A 26924-nucleotide genomic window follows, 5' to 3' on the forward strand; every position below is an offset into this window, starting at 1 on the left:
CGACCGCCATTTTGGTGTGATTTTTGAATTTTTACCTCACAGCAAGTTTCTACTGCGTGGAGGCGGGCCCAGTGACGTTGCTCTTCAAGCTCCTGCCGAATTTCGTCAAAAAAATGATAATACCATTTACCAAAACTATATATATTTAGTTGTGAAGTGGTTCAGTGACATTTTCACACCAATTTTGAACTTTTGTTTGGTGTTTTCTCCATATACTGCCTATTATTCACTGACTGTTATACTGAGAGACTGCCGTTTATTAACCTCTTCTTTGCCACATTGGGTATATTGCTCTATTATTTGCCACATAAGGACATTGTCCATTATTGCCCAGCAATTTCTCTGCAATATAAACTGCCTATTTATTAATATCTGCATTCCTGCAAAGAACTATGGCCTATTATTAACTGGCTATTTTCCTACTACCTGACACTGCCTCTTATTAACCTGTTGTTTGCCACCACCACGCTTAAAGCTGTTTAGCTTAGCCAACATGAGCTCTAATAGTAAGGACACTAATGACACAGAGCCCAAAGCTGCTGATGGCGCACGTAAGATTAGGTCTCATAGAAAGTATACTAATAATGCAGAGCTGGTGAGTGCAGCCATTTTTTGTTCTTTCTTACTATTATTTATTAATTGCATTATTCTTACATTTGAAGAAATAAAGTATATATGGATTCTAGACTCCCGATTCTTTAGAATCGGGCTGCCATCTAGTATATTATAAGTCCTTTCCTCTCGTGCTCCTCCCGTGCTCTTAATTTTATACAATACTCCTCCCTCAAACATTCACTGAAACAACTGTATTAGGCTACTTTCACATTAGCGTCGTGCACTGCACGTCGCAATGTGACGTTGTGGCGCACCGACGCATACTGTGGAAGCGCCGCACAATGGGGGCAGCGGATGCTGTTTTTCAACGCATCCGCTGCCCAATTGTGAGGTGTGGGGAGGAGGGGGTGGAGTTCCGGCCGCGCATGCGCGGTCAGAAATGCTGCACACGATGCACCAACAAACATTACATGCAACGTTTTTTGGTGGCGACTAGTGTTGAGCGATACCGTCCAATACTTAAAAGTATCGGTATCGGATAGTATCGGCCGATACCCGAAAAGTATCGGATATCGCCGATACCGATATCCGATACCAATACAAGTCAATGGGACACCAAGTATCGGAAGGTATCCTGATGTTTCCCAGGGTCTGAAGGAGAGGAAACTCTCCTTCAGGCCCTGGGATCCATATTAATGTGTAAAATAAAGAATTAAAATAAAAAATATTGATATATTCACCTCTCCGGCGGCCCCTGGACATCACCGCGGGTAACCGGCAGGCTTCTTTGTTTAAAATGCGCGCGTTTAGGACCTGAGGAATGACGTCGCGGCTTCAGATTGGTCGCGTGCCGCCCATGTGACCGCCACGCGACCAATCAGAAGCCGCGACGTCATTCCTCAGGTCCTAAACGCGCGCATTTTAAACAAAGAAGCCTGCCGGTTACCCGCGGTGATGTCCAGGGGCCGCCGGAGAGGTGAATATATCAATATTTTTTATTTTAATTCTTTATTTTACACCTCACTATGGATCCGATACCGATACCCGATACCACAAAAGTATCGGATCTCGGTATCAGAATTCCGATGCCGCAAGTATCGGCCGATACCCGATACTTGCGGTATCGGAATGCTCAACACTAGTGGCGACGGTACGACGCAACACGACGCAACCGTCGCATGACGGTTGTGACGTGTGGCAATGCGTCGCACTGCATCACTAATGCAAGTCAATGGAGAAAAAACGCATCCTGCAAGCACTTTTGCAGGATACGTTTTTTCTACAAAACGACACATAGCGAAGTGCAGTGCACGATGCTATTGTGAAAGTAGCCTTATAACCCAGACACCACGCAAAATCTTACTCCCTTTGAAACTTTATGCGTTAAAACATCTAGACCTTCAAAAATACTCTCCACAAAATACCATTCACTCTGTTTAAAAAGAGCTTATACAACAAAATGGGAAAAGGATCTGGGCTATTTGCTTTCCAAGGCTCAAGTGCAACATATCTATAATCATTCACGCGGTCCTAACTCAGGAAAACTCCTACAAAATAATTTCAAGAAGGTATATATCACAGACGCAAATTCGGGCCTGGAAGGCAGATACCCCAACCACGTGCTGGAGATGTGAGAAAGGGATTGGAGACTACATGCATCTATGGTGGTCATGCCCGATTCTAAAAATCTTTTGGTCATCGGTGGAGAAGACCATTCAAGAAATTACGAGGAAAACACTGAGACTGACACCCGAAATTGCACTAATAAATCTCCCTATGGGGTCCGAGTATACCTGTTCAACCACTCTTATTGGCAATATCATAGCTGCTGCTAAACTACTGATTCCGTTATACTGGAAGTCAACAAACGTACCCACACACTCCCAGTTATTAGCGAAAATAGACCAACTATATCGCATGGCCGAACTAGTTGCTTCAGTACACTGTTCAAGGGCAAAATTTACAGAGCAGTGGCGTCCATGGGCCCTAAAAAGAGCTCACCGCTATATTGAATCTGAAGACTCAAATTGATGGTCATCCGAGATTGTTATAAGGTGCTTTCCCCCCCCCCCCTTCCTTCACAACCGACGCCACCTTCTTTCCTTTCTCACTCGCTATCCCCCTCTATTCTATCCTTTCTACTCTTCCATTGTTAAGTATTCTTTTAGGAACATTTCTTGTTTGCAACTAAGACAAGTTATAACCAGTGTCTTAACCCACAGACCAATTGTTTTCTGATGAGATTTTTGAACTACGCTAATACTAATCGCCATGGAGTTGCTGATCGAGATGCAGCACTACATCGTTATTATTCTTGATAACTTTCAAGTCTCTATATGTATGATTTATTGCCTGATCACTTGTCTGTATGGTATGACTCAAGACTTTTTCTTTGTTATATCTTGTTACAATTTGTTAATGTACGATTAAACTTGTTGAAATTAATTAATAAAAAGAACATTGAAAAGAAAGAAAGAGAACTCAGGTTTTTTGACTGGTGGGGATGATTTCACCGCCGATCAGACGTGGTGTTTGCCGTGCTGTCAAGCAGATGACAGCGTGTCAAACACTGACTGTTCGGGCCCCCCATTCAAGTGAATGGTGTCCAGGTTTGGGTTCGAGTCCGGGTACTGTTCTGGTACCCAAATCCAATTTTTTCTAACTGTTCAGCAGAACCCGCTGGACCCGAACATCCAAGTGTCTGCCCATCTCTACTCAAAGAGTTCTATGGAGAACTGTTACTGTCGTTTCAAGAAAACTTGCAGCAGAGAGTCTCTGTCTGCCTCCAGCTATTCCTTTCTCATACACCTCACCCCGCCATAGAATTTTATAAGCACTAACCATCACCTCCTTCCAAATACAGATTTTACGATATATGACAGGGAAAGAACATTCCAGGTAGAGAGAAAAGAAAACGTTGCTGGTAAGATGTTAAAGGGAACCTGTCAGACTAATCGGCTCACTTAGCATGTTATCATGTCCCTGTAGACATGATAACTGTTAACGATCTGCAACACAGGACTAAGGTAGAAGGGGAAAACTGACCCTGCACTATGACTAGGCTGCAACTCTACGATGGAGTGGGCGACCCATTCCTTGCGAATAGACCCACCAACGATCCTAGGTTAATCTCAAGCGAAGACCTATAGATAAGGGGATGGGGTACCTTAAAAGAACTAAGTACAAAATCGGGTCACCTCCTAGTAGAAAATACAGAGAAGGCTTCAGAAACCAATAGAAAACAGAAACTAAGGCTAGCAGAACCAGAGGTACCAGCACTGCTAAGATAACAAACACAGAAGACAAAGCAAAGCACCAAGCTAAAGCTCAAGCAGATTAACACTGCTGTCCAGCAAGGACTGGGAGGCAGGTGCTGGTTAGTAAAGAGTGAAACAAACAACTAACCCAAGACATACCAGAGGAAAAAGACCAGCAGCCAAAACTCCACAAGAAAATGGCGGATAGTAACAAACTAAACAGATTCTAACAATAACATGCTTAGGCTACGTTCACATTTGCGTTGTGTGCCGCTGCGTCGGCAACGCAACGCACAACGCAAATAAAAACGCACCAAAACGCACGCAAAAACGCTGCGTTTTGCGACGCATGCGTCCTTTTTTGCCGAAATTTGGACGCAAAAAAATGCAACTTGTTGCGTTTTCTGCGCCCAATGCTTGCGGCAAAAAAACACGCATGCGTCGCACAACGCATGTCCATGCACCCCCCATGTTAAATATAGGGGCGCATGACGCATGCGTCGCCGCAGCGTTTCCTGACGCTGCGTCGGGAAACGTTAATGTGAACATAGCCTTACAAGCGCCCACATCATTGCCATTGCTTTACATACCTCACCCATGCACGCAGCTCTTTCTCTTTCTCAGTGCATTGATCCTCTGAAGTCTGGTGCCAGCTTTAGAGAGGCGCACTTCACATGATTGTAAATTTTCTGCACTTCCAATCATGCACAGTGCCCATATCTGAAGCCAGGACTCATACACCCAGCTTCGGAGGATCAATGCAGTGAGGAAAAGCAGCTGCATGCATTTGCAAAGTATGTATAGCACTGGCTATTATGCTGATACTTGTAAGCCATGTTATAGCACCCACAGGGGTGTGATAACATGCATGCGACTAGCCTGACAGGTTCCCTTTAACATCTTTCAAGAGGCACTTGCTTCTACCTGGACTGATCTTTCCCTCTCATATGTCGTAAAATCTGTATTTGATAATGCCCCATTGACTAGTCAAAGGCCTTGTTTACATATCAGAAACGGACCTTAGAAATATATTTGATAAAGATCTGTTTGTGTGTGTGATATAACAAAGGGACTATTAGGCAGAGTATTTACATATGTAGACACAACTACTTCTAGTTCTGGGGGCACGGGGTACCTTACAGGGTCCCTTTAATGCTCACCAGGCGAGGTGGATCCTCTAAGCCTATGGTCCAGGTTGGCACATGAACCCCGGTGTTAATGCATGAAGCAAGAAGGCACGTGGGCAGCGAGATCTGTAAAGGCTCACCAGGAATCTCAGGATCAGCACAATGGATGAAGTGGAATCCAGTAGGGATGAAATGAACAACAGACACTGAACACAAACAGCCAGAGGGTGGATCACACCTAACATGGGACTAGGAATCCATGTCTCAAGACACAGGTGTGTTTATCAATGAGCCTTAAATAGGTTTAGATAGATGATATAATTAATCAACTACAGGCATCTTGCAAAACCCACTGTGGAGCACAACAGAAAGCAGCAGACTCAGGGGAAGGAAATGGACATGAAGACGGGCATACCTGGGATAGGTATGTAATATATGGTATATTACAGATATTCATGTGTACTATTGATTTATGAAATAAAAATTATTACTGTAACTCTTTTGTTTCCTGTAATCTGTAACAGCCCCAGCTACCATGTGCCATTTATAATACTACAAAATTTAAACTTCTAAAATACACTAATGGCATCCAAACAAGCCATATAGCTCCACAACTAGACAAAGTTTTCCTGCAGTCCTATATAAAATAAAACTAAATTGTGTTTTCAACATGAATTACTGTATTTTGTGGTTTATAAGATGCGCCGGATTATAAGTGTGATGCCCCAGGGTCCTGGTCATCACAGTGGCATTGCTTTCCCCACAGGGAGAGTGATGTCATGCTTGGAAGCGATGAAGGATATCTTTCACCAGGTAATCACATACACGCAACATGTTCATACTCCAGGCCAGAAGGGGGAGCACTAAGCCTTGTTTTAGGGTGAACTCCTCTATAAATTCATTCTGGTCTGGAGGGTAGGGGAGTTCAGTCAGACTGTCAGAGGACAGAGGAGAGTGCAGACGGACATAGAGTGTCAGAAGGTCTGAAGGGGCCATGTAGCCAGAGTTGCCACAGCTCCTGGAGAAAGAGAATTAAGAAGGAAAGGGCAGCTTGTGAAAAGGGTTCAGGAGAGAGAAGGCGCAGGAGAGTGACACAAGGGGAGCAGAGTAGTGAATTGGCTACCTCCCTGGCTAGTGCAGATTCCGGTAGCCGTAAGACCAAGGCCATGTCAGACTCTAAGAGACATAGCTGAAACCAGCAGGACATCTGAACTTCAAGTTACCAGTCCGTCTTTACACCCAGGAGGCACAGTGATGTTTATAGGGCCCGGTTTGTGATAGAGACCCTGTAAAATGGCCTGCTTCACCTGTCATATGGCTTGTGTCCTAACCTATATGGGGGACAGAGAGGAACTGTGAGGACCTTATCAGAAGCCATAGGCAGTAAGGGACTACAACACCACCGCGCTTTAGGAAGACTTTCATCTCCACCTGGTAAAGGGGACGCTGTATTCGCTTCCAAGCCGGCCGGACCCTGCCTGTGCCTGTTATCTAGTGCCCTGGACTGCGGTTGCCTGAAGCTTCAGTAAACCAGGTAAAGAGACTGCAAACCTGTGTCCCCCATTTCTTATCGCACCACTCACCATCTCCACCTATACACCGGGAGCCCCGGGGACCTACTTAACCTGGGGAAGAGGACCCCTATAAGCAGCGTCGGTCCCTACTGATCGAATACCACAGGTGGAATCATGAACATAAACTTTATTCAATTCACTTTTACATGGGCTCCCAGGGCCATGGACCGGGTCGCCGCCGTGACACATCCCCTTAAGTAAAAATAGGGAAAAAAAATTGTTTTTCATAAAATGGAGGTGCTTCTTACAATCCATGCATCTTATTGCTTACTGGGGGTGGTGGCTGTGGTGAATCAGGGTCCCAGGGTCACTGCTGGCTGAGGCAGGAGTGGGGCGGCGCTGCAGACCCAAGACTGGGAGAAAGCGGTGTTCAGATGTGCGATGCTGCTGGTGTTCGGTGGTTCAGGAACTGCGCTGACATTTTTGTAAGCCCGGAGCCCCCGTACTTCCATGGTTTGCTTTGCGGTGGACTCCGGGAAAATGGCTGCTTAGGGAGGTGCATGCGCAGATGGAGATCTTGGGGCTGAGATCTTATCTCCCGAGATCTTGGTGCCAAGATCTCCATCTGTGCATGCACTGCCATTTTCCCGGAGTCCACCGCAATGTAAAACATGGAGGTGCGGGGGTCCCGAGCTTTCAGAAAATGATGGCGGGGCCCCAGCAGACCGAACACCCACTGTTTCGCACCTCCAAACATCCCCTCATCCCAGCCTGCAGCAAGACGCCACTCTTGCCTCCTCCAACAGAGACCCTGGGACCCTGCTCCACTGCGGCTGATAAGGTATATTTGAATTGTAAGACTCACCCTCATTTTACCCCTACATTTTTGGGAAAAAAAGTGTGTCTTATAATCTGAAATATACGGTATGCCAGATGACAAGCTTAGCTCTGCCACACATGTAACAATACTTATTTTAGTACCTCTCGTTGTTTCACCAAGAACGAGTCGATAAGATTCCTCTGGTCATTTACATCCAGTTGTTCCCTGAAGTTGGTGAAGGTTTCTTGAATGAATGCGTGGATTTAATTTAGATTCCTCTGCACCTTTTCTGACACACTTGTAAACCAGCGCATCACAGATGGATATGTGTTATAAAGCTGCACAGAAAGAAAATAGATTACCTTTGTATTTCTACTTTGAACCAGGTATACTCCTAAAACTGTTATCCAAAATACTAAGGTTCCACTTATACACAAGATAGTTGCAATTGCTTTTTTTCACTTGAAAAAGACACTAGTCCAGTATTGAAATGCATTGTGGAAATAAAAACCTTCAACTCATCTTGGTCCTAAGGATTCTTCATTATAGTAGTGCAGCCTGTTGACATGTTATCTTCCAAATTGGTCAACTTATCCATAATGACTGATATCATGTGACAGAAGGACTGGGCATTTTGGAATTTCATAGTTTTTTCAGTTTTTAAGGATGTCCAGCAACTAGTGTTGAGCATTCCGATACCGCAAGTATCGGGTATCGGCCGATACTTGCGGTATCGGAATTCCGATACCGAGATCCGATACTTTTGTGGTATCGGGTATCGGTATCGGATCCATAGGGATGTGTAAAATAAAGAATTAAAATAAAAAATATTGATATATTCACCTGTCCGGTGGCCCCTGGACATCACGCTGCTAACCGGCAGGCTTCTTTGTTTAAAATGCGCGCGTTTAGGACCTGCGAATGACGTCCCGGCTTCTGATTGGTCGTGTGCCGCCCATGTGACCGCCACGCGACCAATCAGAAGCCGCGACGTCATTCTCATTCACTAAACTCCTAATTCTAGGAATTGAGGACCTGCGAATGACGTCACGGCTTCTGATTGGTCGCGTGGCGGTCACATGGGCGGCACGCGACCAATCAGAAGCCGGGACGTCATTCCCAGGTCCTAAACGCGCACATTTTAAACAAAGTAGCCTGCCGGTTAGCAGCGTGATGTCCAGGGGCCGCCGGACAGGTGAATATATCAATATTTTTTATTTTAATTCTTTATTTTACACATTAATATGGATCCCAGGGCCTGAAGGAGAGTTTCCTCTCCTTCAGACCCTGGGAACCATCAGGATACCTTCAGATACTTGGTGTCCCATTGACTTGTATTGGTATCGGATATCGGTATCGGCGATATCCAATATATTTCGGGTATCGGCCGATACCATCCGATACCGATACTTTCAAGTATCGGACGGTATCGCTCAACACTACCAGCAACTTAAAGCTGCATTTATCCAGATTCCAGGAATCTGTGAATTTGACATGATGGGGAAGTAAGGTTTCAGAATACCCAATCCTGTGTTTACGAAGGAGATACAGGTGCTTCTCACAAAATTAGAATATCATCAAAAAGTTAATTTATTTCAGTTCTTCAATAAAAAAAAGTGAAATTCATATATTATATAGAGTCATTACAAATAGAGTGATCTATTTCAAGTGTTTATTTCTGTTAATGTTGATGATTATGGCTTACAGCAAATGAAAACCCAAAAGTCATTATCTTAGTAAATTAGAATACTTTATAACACCAGCTTGAAAAATTATTTTAAAATTCAAAATATTGGTGTAGAGAAACCAGAGTATATCTTAATTAACCAGACAGCTATGTTTTTGCAAACCAAGGAGAACTGACTTTTCATCTCTATATTGGATTGTGGAGGTGTAGAGAAGGCTGCCTTCTTCTTGGCACTTGGGGAAAGGAGAATTTGCCAGTACCCTTTTGTTAGCTCCAGGGTGGTGATATACCTGGCCTCTCAATGAGTTTATCAACCTAGAGCATCGGATATAGTGTACATCAAACTTGGACACCTCACTCAGCTTCCTGTAATCATTACAGATACGCAACTCTTCATCTGGTTTGAGCACAAGGACTATAGGGCTCTCAATGATGCCCAGATTCAACATTTTCCTCTTTTGTAGATCACCACGTGGTGGGCTTCAGGAGTTTGATACGGCTTTTGGTTCACCCTCACATGCAGTTCCTTCAGGATTTCATGCTCCACAACCTGCATACAACCTGGCAACTCCAAAAACAGTTCCCGGTTCCACTGAAGCAGCTCTTGGCAATGTGGCTTCTGGGCTGGTGATAATGTCTCTGCCACTGTGACATCCTTAATCGTTCTTCAGGATTGTCCCCTAGGCACGTTGTTTTCTCCGGTTCCCTGTCTCACCCTGGTTTGAGTAGGTTAATATGGTACCACCATGAATAAGACTCTTAGCTGGAATGCGTTGGTTGGTAGACCCAGTGTCACCACCTTGCAGTCCGGGGCGCCTTCTTTCTCTTCCCCGCCTGCTCTTACCTCTTCTGGTCCTGTCCTTAGTCAGCAGGGTCACGCTCCGGTCGTCCGCCGGCGCTCCGGGGTCCGTCCCTGCAGACATGCTGCCCGGGTCCTTGCTCCCATGTCTGCTGCACTTCCTCCTTTCTCTCCCTCTCCTAGGGAGTGCATAGGGGGCGGGCAGGTGAGCTCTCTGGCTTCTTAAAGGGTCAGCCCCTCCCTACTCACTGCCCCTCCTCCCAGCCTATCACCTGGAGGCTGGAGGTATATAAGGATCTCAGTCACTCCTGGACGCCGCCTGGGCAACTTCTATTATCCTGAAGTTGCTGCTCCAGGTCTTATCCTGCTAGGCTTATCAGTCCAATTTGCCTGTCTTACTCTGTGTTCCTTTTTCCCTAGGATCGAGTCTGGTCTCCATAGCATCCGGAGTCCAGTATCCTGTGTGGTTCCCTGCAGTCTTCTTCCTGCTTCCAAGTTCCACATTCAGCCCTATTTTGTTTATTAATTTCTTCCTACCTCCTAGGTCGGTTTAACACAGGTGTCTGCCTCATCGGACCCTCTATTGGTGGTCTAGGGGAAATCCCTGTATAGGGGTCACTCCAAGCCTTGGTCTCCTTAGAGGCTTTCTGGTGTTGTGGCCCTGTGGCCTTCCTTTGGGGTGTCTCCCCTAGTGTTTGTATTACTGTACAATAAAGCGTTTGAACCTGCTTTCCTGGTCTGGTTCTCCCTTCCTGGTATCAGTAACCGCTGTATTTGCGGTCCAGTGGGTCCACCTGATAGACACGTCTGTAGGGCCTGACACCCAGGTTCCCATGTGGTGACCAACATTTGTGTCCTTGCAATTGTTGTAATAAAGTTTATACATTTTATTCTCTGTTTTTTTTACTGGTTTCATCGCTGGAGGATTCCCCCTTTTTTTCTTCAATGTGATACACTTGGTATGGATTTCTTCTCCCTGGTTGTTGGACCTTGTAGTTGATGTTACTCAACTTTTCGACTACCTTGTATGGCCCTCGTCACTTGTCTATGAACTTACTTTCCACCATGGGGATCAACACCAACACCTGGTCTCAAGGGCTAAGCTATTTGAGTCTTGCGTCAGCCAGATGTTTCTCTTCCATTTCAGGTTGTGGTTGACGCGTCTGAGATTGGGGCAGGGGCTGTTTTGTCTCAGAGGAATTATGATGGTTCCTTGAAGAAACCGTGTGCCTTCTTTTCTCAAAAGTTTTCGCCTGCGGAACACAATTATGATGTCGGCAATCGGGAGTTGTTGACTATGAAGTGGGCATTTGAGGAGGGGCGACATTGGCTTGAGGGGGCCAAGCACCGTATTGTGGTCCTGACCGATCATAAGAATCTGATTTACCTCGAGTCTGCCAAACGGCTGAATCCTAGACAGGCTCGATGGTCCCTGTTTTTCTCCCGTTTTGATTTTGTGGTCTCGTACATTCCTGGTACTAAGAATGTTAAGGCGGATGCCCTCTCTAGGAGTTTTTTTCCTGATTCCCCTGGGGTTCTTGAGCCGGTCGGCATTTTGAAGGAAGGGGTGGTTCTTTCTGCCATCTCCCCTGATTTGCGACGGGTTCTTCAGGAATTTCAGGCTGATAAGCCTGACCGCTGTCCTGTGGGGAACTGTTTGTTCCTGATAGATGGACTAGTAAAGTGATTTCTGAGGTTCATTGTTCTGTGTTGGCTGGCCATCCTGGGATTTTTGGTACCAGAGATTTGGTTAGTAGGTCCTTTTGGTGGCCTTCTTTGTCACAGGATGTGCGTTCTTTTGTGCAGACCTGTGGGATTTGTGCGCGGGCTAAGCCTTGCTGTTCCCGCGCTAGTGGGTTGCTTTTGCCATTGCCGATCCCTGAGAGACCTTGGACGCATATTTCTATGGATTTTATTTCCGATCTTCCTGTTTCCCAAAGAATGACGGTTATCTGGGTTGTCTGTGACCGATTTTCTAAGATGGTTCATTTGGTACCTTTGCCTAAATTGCCTTCTTCTTCTGATTTGGTTCCGTTGTTTTTTCAGCATGTGGTGCGTTTGCATGGTATTCCGGAGAATATTGTGTCCGACAGAGGTTCCCAGTTTGTTTCCAGGTTTTGGCGGGCCTTTTGTGCCAAGCTGGGCATTGATTTGTCTTTTTCCTCTGCATTTCATCCTCAGACAAATGGTCAGACTGAGCGAACTAATCAGACCTTAGAGACCTATTTGAGATGCTTTGTGTCTGCTGATCAGGATGATTGGGTGGCTTTTTTGCCATTGGCCGAGTTTGCCCTTAACAATCGGGCTAGTTCAGCTACTTTGGTTTCGCCTTTTTTTTGTAATTTTGGTTTTCATCCTCGTTTTTCTTCTGGGCAGGTTGAGCCTTCTGACCCTCCTGGTGTGGATTCTGTGGTCGACAGGTTGCAGCAGATTTGGGCTTATGTGGTGGACAATTTGGTGCTGTCTCAGGAGGAGGCTCAGCGTTTTGCTAACCATCGTCGGTGTGTTGGTTCCCGGCTTCGGGTTGGTGATCTGGTTTGGTTAACTTCCCATCATGTTCCTAGGATGGTTTCTTCCCCTAAGTTTAAGCCCCGATTTATTGGTCCTTATAGGATTTCTGAGATGATTAATCCAGTGTCCTTTCGCCTGGCGCTTCCGGCCTCTTTTGCTATTCATAATGTCTTTAATAGATCTTTGTTGCGGAAATATGTGGAGCCCGTTGTTCCCTCTGTTGATCCTCCGGCCCCTGTATTGGTCGATGGGGAGTTGGAATATGTTGTTGAGAAGATTTGGGATTCCCGTTTTTCGAGGCGGAAGCTTCAGTACCTTGTCAAGTGGAAGGGCTATGGCCAGGAGGATAATTCTTGGGTTTCTGCCTCTGATGTCCATGCCGTTGATTTGGTTTGTGCTTTTCACCGGGCTCTGGTGAGGGTTCGGTGACCCCTCCTCAAGGGAGGGGTACTGTTGTGAATTCAGCTTTTTGGCTCCCTCCGGTGGTTGTAGAGGGTAATGCAGTTGTGCCTGGACTGCAGGAGTGGACAGGTGTATCTACTAATTGCAAAACTGACTGGGGTATATAGCTTTGCAGGATCCTTTAGTCAGTGCCGGTTGTCCATTGTTCTGGAAGGATTCACTTCCCTGCTGGTCTCTCCAGTTTGCTGTGCTTTTCTACTAAGATAAGTCCTGGTTTGGTTTTTGCTATCCACCGGCAGTAGACTTTATAGTTCTGTGCTTTTTCATGTTTTAGTTTTGCCCTGCTTAGTCTGTGAAGGATTTTTTTGCAGCCTAGATATTTCTCTGGAGATGCAGCTATACCCCCCATGTCTTTAGTCAGATGTGGTGATCCCTATTTTCTGCGGTGGATATTTTCTAGTGTTTTTATACTGACCGCATAGTACTCTGTTCTATTCTTTCTTTTTAGCTAGTATGGCCTACTATGCTAAAATCTTATATCATATCTGCGTATGTTATTTCCCTCTCCTCTCACAGTCAATATTTGTGGGGGGCTATCTATCCTTTGGGGATTTTCTCTGAGGCAAGACAGGTTTCCGTTTCTGTCTTTAGGGGTAGTTAGATCTTAGGCTGTGCCGAAAGGTCTAGAGAGTGTTAAGTACCCCCCACGGCTACTTCTAGTTGTGCTGCTAGGTTCAGGGTTTGCGGTCAGTACAGAGACCACCTTCTCCAGAGTCCGTCTCATGCTGCTCCTAGGCCACCAGATCATAACAGTAGAGCAGTCATCAGAATAAAAGGTGATCCTTTAAGGAATTTTAAGGTAAATGTCAATTCTGTTTTGACTTGTTTCTTTACTTATTTTTTCCAAATTTATTTGTTACTTTGCTGCCATCAGTCTGAATTTATAATTTGTAATACAAAGAGAAAAAGGAGTAAATTGGGTTAAAAAGTTAATATTTTATTTAAGTACACAAAGCATTAATACATAATATAAATAAATACAAAAGTTCAAGAAGTGTAAGGTGCATAAGGATGATTAAAAAACGGTTAGCTATAAAGGAATTACAATCCTACAAAGATGTGGTGTATAAGCCAGCTAACAAGGGGGGAAATATTGTGATCTGGCCATGTAATAAATACGAAAAAGAGGCATTTCGCCAACTTAAAGATACGGCGACATATACTAAATTAACGTAGAACCCATTGTCTTCTTTCTCGTCTCAGTTACAAGCTATACTTATCAGTAGGGTTGAGCGACCTTGACCTTTTTAGAGTCGAGTCGTGTTTCGCGAAACCCGACTATCTTAGAAGTCGAGTCGAGTGGAATCGGCCGATTATGGCGAAAAGTCGGGTATCGCCCGAAACACGAAACCCAATGCAAGTCAATGGGGGAGCATAGTCGGCAGTGAGTGGAGGCCAGGAAAACACCTACACTGCCCATTTTAATGGCAAAAACATCCATTCTTGTTACAGAAGCTTGTCAATCGTAATTTAGCTTATAATAATTGGAAGGCATTTGAAATTGGGGGTCATTTGGCTAAAGTTGTGGTGGGTAGGGCTGGTTCAAGTAATTAGTGGGCCCAGTAAATCTGGACCACGTCACGGCAGTGGAGCAGGGAGAGGTAAGTATTTCAACTTTGCAAGTGCTGTGATCCTGAGCAAGCAGGGGGGGCCCACTCGGCATTGGCACTGGCACAGGGCCCCTCAAAGTACAGCGGTGTGTTTGCACGGCGGGGGCGCCTCCCAACGGCAGCAACACTTTTGCGTACTATGAGGGGCCCTGTGCCAGTGACGTCGCCAGCAACGAGTATTCCTCCCCCCACCTGATGAAGGAACCTGCACCTTCTTCTGCACCTTCCTCTTTGTCCCCGTGTAAGGTGGTATGGTATGCGGGAAGAGGAACCTGACTTTCAGCAGGGTCACAATCTTGCTGTGTAGCGTGCACGGGGAATTTTGCGTTATGGGTCAATGTACCAGCAGACTCATCTATCACTGGCTGGGCAATGGGCAGGATGAGGAGGAAACACAGATATAGGCCCAAAGAATAAAGTTGGCTAAATGCAGTTCAAAATTGGTAACACAGGACTAACCAGGGGGCATTGCAGTGGAGGACAACTGGAATGAGAGGCTGACACAGAGAGTAGGCCCAAATCAGTAAGTATTCTAAATGCAGTTCAAAATTGGCAACCGTAGTAAACAGGCGGCACAGCTTTGTTCAGTGGAGGAGAACAGCAAGGAGTGGCAGACACCGATAGTAGGCCCCAACCCAACTAGTAGGCCAAATGCAGTCTAACATTAACAACTACTTAACGAGAGCCTGAAAATGGAATTTCAGGACAGGAAACCAGGAGAACAGCAAGGAGTGGCAGACACCGATAGTAGGCCCCAAACCAACTAGTACGCCAAATGCAGTTGTTCCATTTAACCACAATTTAATGAGAGCCTGAAGATAGAAGCTCAGGAAAGGCAACGTGGAGAACACCTTGGAGTGTAACACACCATCTCTCTACACCCCATACCCAATTTGTAGGCCTAATGCAGTGTAGTTTCCAACAACTACTAAACGAGAGCCAGAAGATCGAAGCAATGGAGAGGAAACCTGGGGAACACCTTGGAGTGTAACACACCGTCTCTCTACACCCCATACCCAATTTGTAGGCCTAATGCAGCGTAGTTTCCAACAACTACTAAACGAGAGCATTAAGATCGCAGCAATGGCGAGGAAACCTGGGGAACACCTTGGAGTGGAACACACCATCTCTCTACACCCCATACCCAATTTGTAGGCCTAATGCAGTGTAGTTTTCAACCACTACTAAACGAGAGCCGGAAGATCGAAGCTCAGGAAAGGCAACCTGGAGAACACCTTGGAGTGGAACACACCATCTCTCTACACCCCATACCCAATTTGTAGGCCTAATGCAGCGTAGTTTCCAACAACTACTAAACGAGAGCCGGAAGATCGAAGCAATGGAGAGGAAACCTGGGGAACACCTTGGAGTGGAACACACCATCTCTCTACACCCCATACCCAATTTGTAGGCCTAATGCAGTGTAGTTTCCAACAACTACTAAACTAGAGCCGGAAGATCGAAGCTCAGGAAAGGCAACCTGGAGAACACCTTGGAGTGGAACACACCATCTCTCTACACCCCATACCCAATTTGTAGGCCTAATGCAGTGTAGTTTCCAAGAACTACTAAACGAGAGCCGGAAGATCGAAGCAATGGAGAGGAAACCTGGGGAACACCTTGGAGTGGAACACACGATCTCTCTACACCCCATACCCAATTTGTAGGCCTAATGCAGCGTAGTTTCCAACAACTACTAAACGAGAGCATTAAGATCGAAGCAATGGCGAGGAAACCTGGGGCACACCTTGGGGAGGCAGACACCGTTAGTAGGCCCTACCAAAGTTGTACCCCCAATGCAGTTTTAAAATTCCTAGAGGCTGGAAACAAGACTATTGACGCTCAGCTTTTTTCAAAGGAACACAGCTGAATTGAGTGGCGCAGACAGACACAGGTAGTAGGACTTAAACCAAAAATGTGGCTCACTGCAGCTTAAAAAAGTTACAGGGGTACACAAGCAGCAGTGCTCTGGGCAGTGGAGGACAATTTCAATAGTGGACCGCAGACAGACTTTGTACGCCTACTATTAAAAAAGGATGCTCTATGCAATTAAAAATAGGTTCCAGGGGTCCACGGGCAGCAGTGGTGTGGTCAGTGGACGAGTATTGGAAGGAGGGACCGCAGACAGGCGTAGTAGGCCTAACATAACAAAATTAGGCTGTAGACACTGTAAAATTGGTTCCAGGGGTACACGGGCAGCAGTGGTGTGGTCAGCGGAGGAAAATTGGAATTAGGGACTGCATACAGACTTTGTAGGCTGTCCCCTGTGGACCATGCATCCAACACATTAACCCAGTGCGCCGTAATGGACACGTAACTTTTTGTGGACATGCCTACTGGTCCATGCGTCTCTTGTCAGGTGCACCTTTCTACTGTTTGATTGCCTGAGTGCTATGACAATGCAGACTTTTTCATGCCGCTGGAGGGCTGGGATGGCTTTTCTCACAAAAAAAATGTCGACTGGGTAGCTTGAACCGTTGCACAGCGTAGTTCATCTGGGCTTTCTAAATATAAAACAAAGAAAAAAAGGAGGCTACATGCCATTTCAGCTGGGTTCCAGGGGTACACGGCCAGCATTGGTCTGGTCAGTGGAGAACTATTGGAAGGAAGGACCGCAGACAGGCTTCGAAGGCCTAACATAATACCAGATGGCTGTAGGCAATTTTAAATTGGTTCCATGGGTACACGGGCAGCAGTGGTGTGGTCAGTGGAGGCCTAGTGGAAGGAGTGACCGCAGACAGGCATCGAAGGCCTAACATAATAACAGATGGCTGTAGGCAATTTTAAATTGGTTCCAGGGGTACACGGGCAGCAGTGGTGTGGTCAGTGGAGGCTTAGTGGAAGGAGGGACCGCAGACAGGCTTCGAAGGCCTAACATAAAAAAATAGGGCTGTTAGCAATTTAAAATTGGTTCCAGTGGTACAAGGGCAGCAGTCCAATGGTCAGTGGAGGCCTAGTGGAAGGAGGGACAGCAGACAGGCTTCAAAGGCCTAACAAAAAAAAATAGGGCTGTTGGCAATTTAAAATTGGTTCCAGTGGTACAAGGGCAGCAGTACAATGGTCAGTGGAGGCCTAGTGGAAGGAGGGACCGCAGACAGGCTTCGAAGGCCTAACATAAAAAAATAGGGCTGTTGGCAATTTAAAATTGGTTCCAGTGGTACAAGGGCAGCAGTACAATGGTCAGTGGAGGCCTAGTGGAAGGAGGGACCGCAGACAGGCTTCGAAGACCTAACATAAAAAAATAGGGCTGTTGGCAATTTAAAATTGGTTCCAGTGGTACAAGGGCAGCAGTGCAATGGTCAGTGGAGGCCTAGTGGAAGGAGGGACCGCAGACAGGCTTCGAAGGCCCAACATAACAAAAATGTCAATACAATGGTATTGTCAGTGCCAGGCATTGAATGATGTCAGCGCATAGACTAAACATTGGTGGAGCTGTGAGAGATAATTTTGCAAGTGGTAGAGCACTGTTTGAGCTGGGGGGGGGACTGTCTTGTGGCCGGCGGTACAGGCCCAGGGCCCCTCATATTACAACGGTGTGTCTGACGTTGGGTGCGCACCACCACCGCCAGAGACACTTTATTGTACTATGAGGGACCCAGTGGCAGTGCCGTCGACCAAAAGCGGGCACACCCACCTCTTCAGACAAACAGCACTCTCACGGGTGCTGGCGCCAAGTGGCGATACCACGGCCCCGTGTGGGGAGTTTGGCCATTTAGTGAGGTGTAAACATGTCGTATGCTGGACAATCAGGTGCAGAAAATTACGAGATTGGAAAAGTCATTCAGAATAGTCCACAGGCAAGACCTTTTCATAGGAAAGCTAGGTGTCAGCCGGGCAAGGTGGGGCAAAAGATTTCGAAATCCAGTTGTGGTTCATTTTAATGAAGGTTAGATCATCTACATTTTGGGTAGCCAGACGAGTCCTTTTTTCTGTTAGTATTGAACCTGCAGCACTGAATACTCTTTCTGATAGGACACTAGCTGCCGGGCAAGCAAGCTCCTGCAATGCATATTCTGCCAATTCTGGCCAGGTGTCTAATTTGGATGCCCAGTAATCAAATGGGAATGACGGTTGAGGGAGAACGTCGATAAGGGATGAAAAATAGTTAGTAACCATACTGGACAAATGTTGTCTCCTGTCACTTTGAATTGATGCTGCAGTACCTGTCCTGTCTGCGGTCATAGCAAAATCACTCCACAACCTGGTCAGAAAACCCCTCTGGCCAACGCCACTTCTGATTTCTGCCCCTCTAACACCTCTGGTCTGCTGGCCCCTGCAGCTCGTGTGAGAACGATCACGGGCGCTGTGTGCAGGGAATGCCAGAAGCAAACGGTCAACAAGAGTTGATTGTTTGGTTGCTAATATTATTTCCAAGTTGTCATGTGGCATTATATTTTGCAATTTGCCTTTATAGCGAGGATCAAGGAGGCAGGCCAACCAGTAATCGTCATCGTTCATCATTTTAGTAATGCGTGTGTCCCTTTTGAGGATACGTAAGGCATAATCCGCCATGTGGGCCAAAGTTCCAGTTCTCAAATCTGCGGTTGTGCTTGGTTGAGGGGCAGTTTCAGGCAAATCCACGTGACTTGTGTCCCTCCAAAAACCAGAACCCGGCCTTGCCGCGCCAACAATTTCCAGTGGCCCCGGAAAAGCTTCCTCATTAAAAATATAATCATCCCCATCATCCTCCTCGTCCTCCTCCTCCTCTTCGCCCGCTACCTCGTCCTGTACACTGCCCTGGCCAGACAATGGCTGACTGTCATCAAGGCTTTCCTCTTCCTCAGCTGCAGATGCCTGATCCTTTATGTGCGTCAAACTTTGCATCAGCAGACGCATTAGGGGGATGCTCATGCTTATTATGGCGTTGTCTGCACTAACCAGCCGTGTGCATTCCTCAAAACACTGAAGGACTTGACACATGTCTTGAATCTTCGACCACTGCACACCTGACAACTCCATGTCTGCCATCCTACTGCCTGCCCGTGTATGTGTATCCTCCCACAAAAACATAACAGCCCGCCTCTGTTCGCACAGTCTCTGAAGCATGTGCAGTGTTGAGTTCCACCTTGTTGCAACGTCTATGATTAGGCGATGCTGGGGAAGGTTCAAAGAACGCTGATAGGTCTGCATACGGCTGGAGTGTACGGGCGAACGGCGGATATGCGAGCAAAGTCCGCGCACTTTGAGGAGCAGGTCGGATAACCCCGGATAACTTTTCAGGAAGCACTGCACCACCAGGTTTAAGGTGTGAGCCAGGCAAGGAATGTGTTTCAGTTGGGAAAGGGAGATGGCAGCCATGAAATTCCTTCCGTTATCACTCACTACCTTGCCTGCCTCAAGATCTACAGTGCCCAGCCACGACTGCGTTTCTTTCTGCAAGAACTCGGACAGAACTTCCGCGGTGTGTCTGTTGTCACCCAAACACTTCATAGCCAATACAGCCTGCTGACGTTTGCCAGTAGCTGCCCCATAATGGGAGACCTGGTGTGCAACAGTGGCAGCTGCGGATGGAGTAGTTGGGCGACTGCGGTCTGTGGACAAGCTCTCGCTTCTGCAGGAAGACGAGGAGGAGGAGGAGGGGGTGCGAACGGCTACAGCCAACTGTTTCCTAGACCGTGGGCTAGGCAGAACTGTCCCAAAATTGCTGTCCCCTGTGGACCCTGCATCCACAACATTCACCCAGTGTGCCGTGATGGACACGTAACGTCCCTGGCCATGCCTACTGGTCCATGCATCTGTTGTCAGGTGCACCTTTGTGCTCACAGATTGCCTGAGTGCATGGACGATGCGCTCTTTAACATGCTGGTGGAGGGCTGGGATGGCTTTTCTGGAAAAAAAGTGTCGACTGGGTAGCTCGTAGCGTGGTACAGCGTAGTCCATCAGGTCTTTGAAAGCTTCGCTTTCAACTAACCGGTAGGGCATCATCTCTAACGAGATTAGTCTAGCTATGTGGGCGTTCAAACCCTGTGTACACGGATGCGAGGCTAAGTACTTCCTTTTTCTAACCATAGTCTCATGTAGGGTGAGCTGGACTGGAGAGCTGGAGATCGTGGAACTAGCGGGGGTGCCGGTGGACATGGCAGACTGAGAGACGGTGGGAGATGGTATTGTTGCCGCCGGTGCCCTAGATGCAGTGTTTCCTACTACGAAACTGGAGATTCCCTGACCCTGACTGCTTTGGCCTGGCAAAGAAACCTGCACAGATACTGCAGGTGGTGCGCAAAATGGTGGCCCTACACTGCCGGAAGTGATGTTGCGTTGATGACTAGCTTCATTGGCCGAGGGTGCTACAACCTTAAGGGACGTTTGGTAGTTAGTCCAAGCTTGCAAATGCATGGTGGTTAAATGTCTATGCATGCAACTTGTATTGAGACTTTTCAGATTCTGCCCTCTGCTTAAGGTAGTTGAACATTTTTGACAGATGACTTTGCGCTGATCAATTGGATTCTTGGTTAAAAAAATGCCAGACTGCACTCTTTCTAGCATCGGATACCTTTTCATGCATTTCAGACTGAGCTTTAACCGGATGGCCACGCTGTCCTCCAACAGGTTTTGGCTTTGCCACGCGTTTTGGGCAAGATACGGGCCCGGCAGATGGAACCTGTTGCGATGTTGATGCCTGCTGCGGCCCCTCCTCCTCCGCTTCAGAACTGCTGCCGCCTGCACCCTGTTCCCCCAATGGCTGCCAATTGGGGTCAAGAACTGGGTCATCTATTACCTCTTCTTGTAGCTCGTGTGCAACTTCGTCTGTGTCACCGTGTCGGTCGGTGGTATAGCGTTCGTGATGGGGCAACATAGTCTCATCAGGGTCTGATTCTTGATCATTACCCTGCGAGGGCAATGTTGTGGTCTGAGTCAAAGGACCAGTATAGTAGTCTGGCTGTGGCTGTGCATCAGTGCACTCCATGTCAGATTCAACTTGTAATGGGCATGGCCTGTTAACTGCTTCAATTTCTAAGCCAGGGACGGTATGTGTAAAGAGCTCCATGGAGTAACCCTTTGTGTCGCCTGCTGCATTCTTCTCTGTTGTTGTTTTTGCTGAAGAGGACAAGGAAGCGACTTGTCCCTGACCGTGAACATCCACTAACGACGCGCTGCTTTGACATTTACCAGTTTCACGAGAGGAGGCAAAAGAGCTAGAGGCTGAGTCAGCAAGATAAGCCAAAACTTGCTCTTGCTGCTCCGGCTTTAAAAGCGGTTTTCCTACTCCCAGAAAAGGGAGCGTTCGAGGCCTTGTGTAGCCAGACGACGAACCTGGCTCCACAGCTCCAGACTTAGGTGCAATATTTTTTTTCCCACGACCACCTGATGCTCCACCACTACCACTACCCTCATTACCAGCTGACAATGAACGCCCCCGGCCACGACCTCTTCCACCAGACTTCCTCATTGTTTTAAAAACGTAACCAAACTAACGGTATTTGTTGCTGTCACACAACTTACACGGTGAGCTATAACTTCAGTATGATTTAGCTACCCCTTTACAGGTGGGTGAGACCGCAAGGAAAAGCAGGCACAATGTTACACACTCTGTTTTTGGTGGCACCAAATGAGAGAGATGCCACACACGCAGGACTGTCACTGAAGCACAAATGTTAATATTAATCTCCCATTGTTTTTTTTTTTTTTTTTTCAGGGAGACTTTAGAAACAAAATGAAATAAAATGATTTTTTCAGGAAGAATTTAGAAACCAAATAACATAAAATGATTTTTCCAATGACAATTTAGAAACCAAATAAAAAAAAATGAAATAAAAAAAAAAAGGCTTTCTATGCCCCACTGAATGAGAGATGCCACACACAGGAGTCAGGAGTGGCACACAAGCCCAGAGGCCAATATTGTTCTCCCAATGATTGATGTAGTGATTTTTTCAGGTAGATTTTGGAACCCAAATCAAGCAAAAAAAATAAAAAGCTTTCTATGGCCCACAATTGGAGAGAGAGAGAGAGAGATGGCACACCCAGGAGTCAAGACTGGCACACAAGCAGAAAGGGCAATATTAATCTCCCACTGTGTTTTTTTTTTTTTTTTTTTTCAGGGAGACTTTAGAAAAAAAAATAATAAAAAAAAATGATTTTTTCAGGAAGAATTTAGATACCAAATAAAATAAAATGATTTTTTCAGGGAGAATTTAGAAAACAAATAAAACAAAAAAGTAGGCTTTCTATGGCCCACTGAGTGAGAGATGACGCACACAGGAGTCAGGAGTGGCACACAAGCCCAGAGGCCAATATTGTTCTCCCAATGATTGATGTAGTGATTTTTTCAGGTAGATTTTGGAACCCAAATCAAGCAAAAAAAATAATAGGCTTTCTATGGCCCACAATTGGAGAGAGAGAGAGAGAGATGGCACACCCAGGAGTCAAGACTGGCACACAAGCAGAAAGGGCAATATTAATCTCCCACTGATTTTTTTTTTTTTTTTCAGGGAGACTTTAGAAAAAAAAAATAATAAAAAAAAATGATTTTTTCAGGGAGAATTTAGAAACCAAATAAAATATTATTTTTTCAGGGAGAATTTAGAAAACAAATAAAACAAAAAATAGGCTTTCTATGGCCCACTGAGTGAGAGATGACGCACACAGGAGTCAGGAGTGGCACACAAGCCCAGAGGCCAATATTGTTCTCCTACTTTTTTTTTTTTTTTTCAGGGAAAATTTATAAACCCAATAAAAAAAATAATAAATAGGCTTTCTATGGCCCACTATCTGAGAGAGAGAGATGGCACGCTTTGGACTGGCACACAAGCCCAAAGGCCAATATTAATCTCCCTTTTTTTTTTCAGGGAGAATTTATAAAACCAAAAAAAATAAAAAAATAGGCTTTCTATGGCCCACTATTTGTGAGAGAGATGGCATGCTCAGGACTGGCACACAAGACCAGAGGCCAATATTAATCTCCCACTTTTTTTTTTTTTTTCCGGGAAAATTTATAAACCCAATAAAAAAAAAAAAAAATAGGCTTTCTATGGCCCAATATTTGAGAGACAGATGGCACGCTTAGGACTGGCATACAAGCCCAAAGGCCAATATTAATCTCCCACTGATTGATTTATTAATTTTTTCAGGTAGAATTTAGAACCCAAATAAAGCACAAAAAAAAAAGGCTTTCTATGGCCCACTGAGTGAGTGATGATGCACACAGGAGTCAGGAGTGGCACACAAGCCCTGAGGCCAATATTTTTCTCTCACTGATTGATGTAGTGATTTTTTCAGGTAGATTTTGGAACCCAAATCAAGCAAAAAAAAAAAAAATAGGCTTTCTATGGCCCACTGAGTGAGTGATGATGCACACAGGAGTCAGGAGTGGCACACAAGCCCTGAGGCCAATATTTTTCTCCCACTGATTGATGTAGTGATTTTTTCAGGTAGATTTTAGAACCCAAATCAAGCAAAAAAATAAATAGGCTTTCTATGGCCCACTGAGTGAGAGATGGCACAGACAGGGATGGCACTCTAGCAGAAATGCCAATTTTAATCTCCCACAAAAAAAAAAAAAAAAAGGAACTGTCCTTCAATTACTATCTCCCTGCAGTAATCTCAGCCAGGTATGGCAGGCAGCAATAAGGAGTGAACTGATGCACAAATTAAATAAAAAGTGTGGACAAACAAACAAGATAGCTGTGCAGAAAGGAAGGAAGGAACAAGAGGATTTGTGCTTTGAAAAAAGCAGTTGGTTTGCACAGCGGCGTACACACAGCAATGCAGCTATCAGGGAGCTTCTAGGGCAGCCCAATGAGCTACAGCGCTGAGAAAAAAAAAAAAATGTAGCTTCCACTGTCCCTGCACACCGAAGGTGGTGTTGGACAGTGCAAATCGCTACAGCACAAGCGGTTTGGTGGTTAATGGACCCTGCCTAATGCTATCCCTGCTTCTGACGAAGCGGCAGCAACCTCTCCCTAAGCTCAGATCAGCAGCAGTAAGATGGCGGTCGGCGGGAACGCCCCTTTATAGCCCCTGTGACGCCGCAGACAGCAAGCCAATCACTGCAATGCCCTTCTCTAAGATGGTGGGGACCAGGACCTATGTCATCACGCTGCCCACACTCTGCGTTTACCTTCATTGGCTGAGAAATGGCGCTTTTCGCGTCATTGAAACGCGACTTTGCCAAAAGTCGGCGACTTATGAAAATGAACGACCCGTTTCGCTCAACCCTACTTATCAGAGCTGTGGAGAACAATGTAATCAATAAGAAGGTTATTGAGGGATTGACAGTCAGGTACCCTAGAGTGCCTACATTTTATCTCCTATCCAAGGTCCACAAGGACGCCGACAATCCTGCAGGATGTCTGATCGTGTCAGGCATCGATGGTCTTTGTGACCCTTTATGTAAATTTATAGATTTTTACTTTAAACCATTGGTTGAAGTTTTGCCTTCATATGTCAAGGACATCGTGGACGTCCTTACATGGAAGGACGGCGTCCTTGTGGACCCTGGTGTCCTACTGGTCACTGCAGATATCCAGACTCTGTACACTTGTATAGATCACGAGCACGGATTGGAGGCGGTCCGCCTCTTCCTCGGCACCTCCGACCTGGGCAGCCCTCTCTGTGATTTTATTCTCGAGCTGCTGCGCTTTGCCCTCACCCATAACGTTTTTGTTTTCAAAGATGTCTACTACCTGCAGAGGCGTGGAACAGCCATGGGCGTTGCCTGTGCGCCCTCGTATACTAATCTCTTCCTAGGTTACTGGGAGAGATTCATTTTTGGCGATGAGGGGCACGATCCGCCGACAATGTGCTGTGCTGGCTCAGGTATATAGATGATATTCTATTTTTGTGGGGGGATGGCGCAGCAGCTCGAGACATTTCTGAGTCAGCTGAACGATAATCCGTTCAACATTTGTTTGATTTATAAATATGACATTGGTCATATTGATTTCCTGGACATCACTTTGGAGATTGATGGCACACACCGCATCCAGACTGATGTCTTCAGGAAACCAACCGCGGTGAATGGATTGCTTCATGCTGACTCGGCGCACAATCCAGCAACCGTGAGGGACGTCCCGGTCGGACAATTTCTGAGGCTGAGGTGGATCTGCTCCACTGAGGATAAATTTCAAGCGCAATCCATGGCTCTTAAAGCACGTTTTGAAGCATGTGGCTATAGTCACAGAAGTGTCAAGTATGGCTATGACAGGGCCAGGAGGACACAATGTAGGGATCTCCTGTATCCTACAGTGGATAAAACCAGGAGCGGGCTGAGGGATGAGAAAATTAGATTTATAACAACATACAATCACGAATGGGCTAATATAAGAGAAATTCTTACCAAACATTGGTTGGTCCTTTCCACAGAGCCATCCTTTGGTCCTGCCCTGGGTGACTTCCCCTCCATGATGGCCAGAAGGTCTCCAAACTTGAATAAAATACTCATTCGGAGTCATTACATCCCCCCTGCGAGTAATCCCTTTGGTACTAGGGGTCCCCTCTTGGGATGTTTCCAATGTGGCCACTGCGTGGCCTGCGCTAACATTCTATGGACCTCGTCCTTTTCATCATCTGATGGGTCTAGGACATTTTCTATCAGATACCATATTTCGTGCGCCACGACAAACGTCATCTACTATGCCACGTGTGGGTGCTCGCTAATCTATATCGGTTTAACATCTAGGGAGCTCCGATTCCGCACTAGAGAGCATGTGTGTGATATCCAGGCAGCAAGGACCGCCTTCGATGCCTCTGGCCTGAAGACGATCCCCCATCACTTTAAACTATTTCACAACTGTGACGCGGGTTCACTTCGGGTCAGGGGCATCAATTGTGTGCATTTAGGCGCACAAGGGGGTAACTATAAAAAAATACTGGCACAACATGAGGCCACCTGGATTGTATGGCTTAACACTGTTGTGCCTAAAGGTTTGAACGAAGCTCTTAGTTTCTCCTCATTTCTGTAATTATCTGAGTCATTCATTGATTTATTTATTTATATTTATATATATTTGCCAAATTACATTTCAGCGAGTTTATTTTGTTATATGTTGACTTTCTCACTCCCTTGTTATCTCATCCAGTTCCCCTCTATGAAAGCAGGTTTTCATCCTGGTTTCCATTATTATTATTTTTATGTTCACATTCTGTTATGTTTTTTTCACATAAACTTTTTTCTTTTATATTTTTTTAGTTTATTTCGCCTTGAAATGCCGTTTTGGACGTACTTCATTTTTTCATCTATGGACGATTGGGTTTATGTACCGCTATACTGGACTTGACATGATTATCAATCATGGACCCAGAAGACTGAAGCCTCACGACCACTCGGAATGATATATTTATACAGTATTGATTACGGGAGTTTTGTTATGAGGCTCCATTATAAATCTTTGCATGGTTCAATCTGGGGTGGGTTTGCTTCGTGTATATGGGTCATTTTGATTGATGTGTGTCTTTTCCTATGGTCGTTTGTATTTTCCGGCATAGTATGGTCTTTGAATTAATCTACTTCTTCTCCCCTCTTGTCCCTTTATCTGGTCACTTTATATCATGTTTCAGTTTGGTGGGTGTCACATCCAGACTTACATCTTACCCACGGCTGTGCGCATGCACCTGTTCGGTCCGTGCTTTCCTGTATCGGTGCGG

At 45.9% G+C, this 26924-nt stretch overlaps 1 pseudogene; it reads right to left on the reverse strand.

The window, feature by feature from the left end:
• The window catches only part of LOC138638725 (cytochrome P450 2K1-like), a 250088-nt pseudogene that overhangs the window by 124393 nt on the left and 98771 nt on the right, over positions 1–26924 (reverse strand).

Source organism: Ranitomeya imitator, chromosome 5 (assembly GCF_032444005.1).
Source record: "Ranitomeya imitator isolate aRanImi1 chromosome 5, aRanImi1.pri, whole genome shotgun sequence".
Taxonomy (NCBI): Eukaryota; Metazoa; Chordata; class Amphibia; order Anura; family Dendrobatidae; genus Ranitomeya; species Ranitomeya imitator.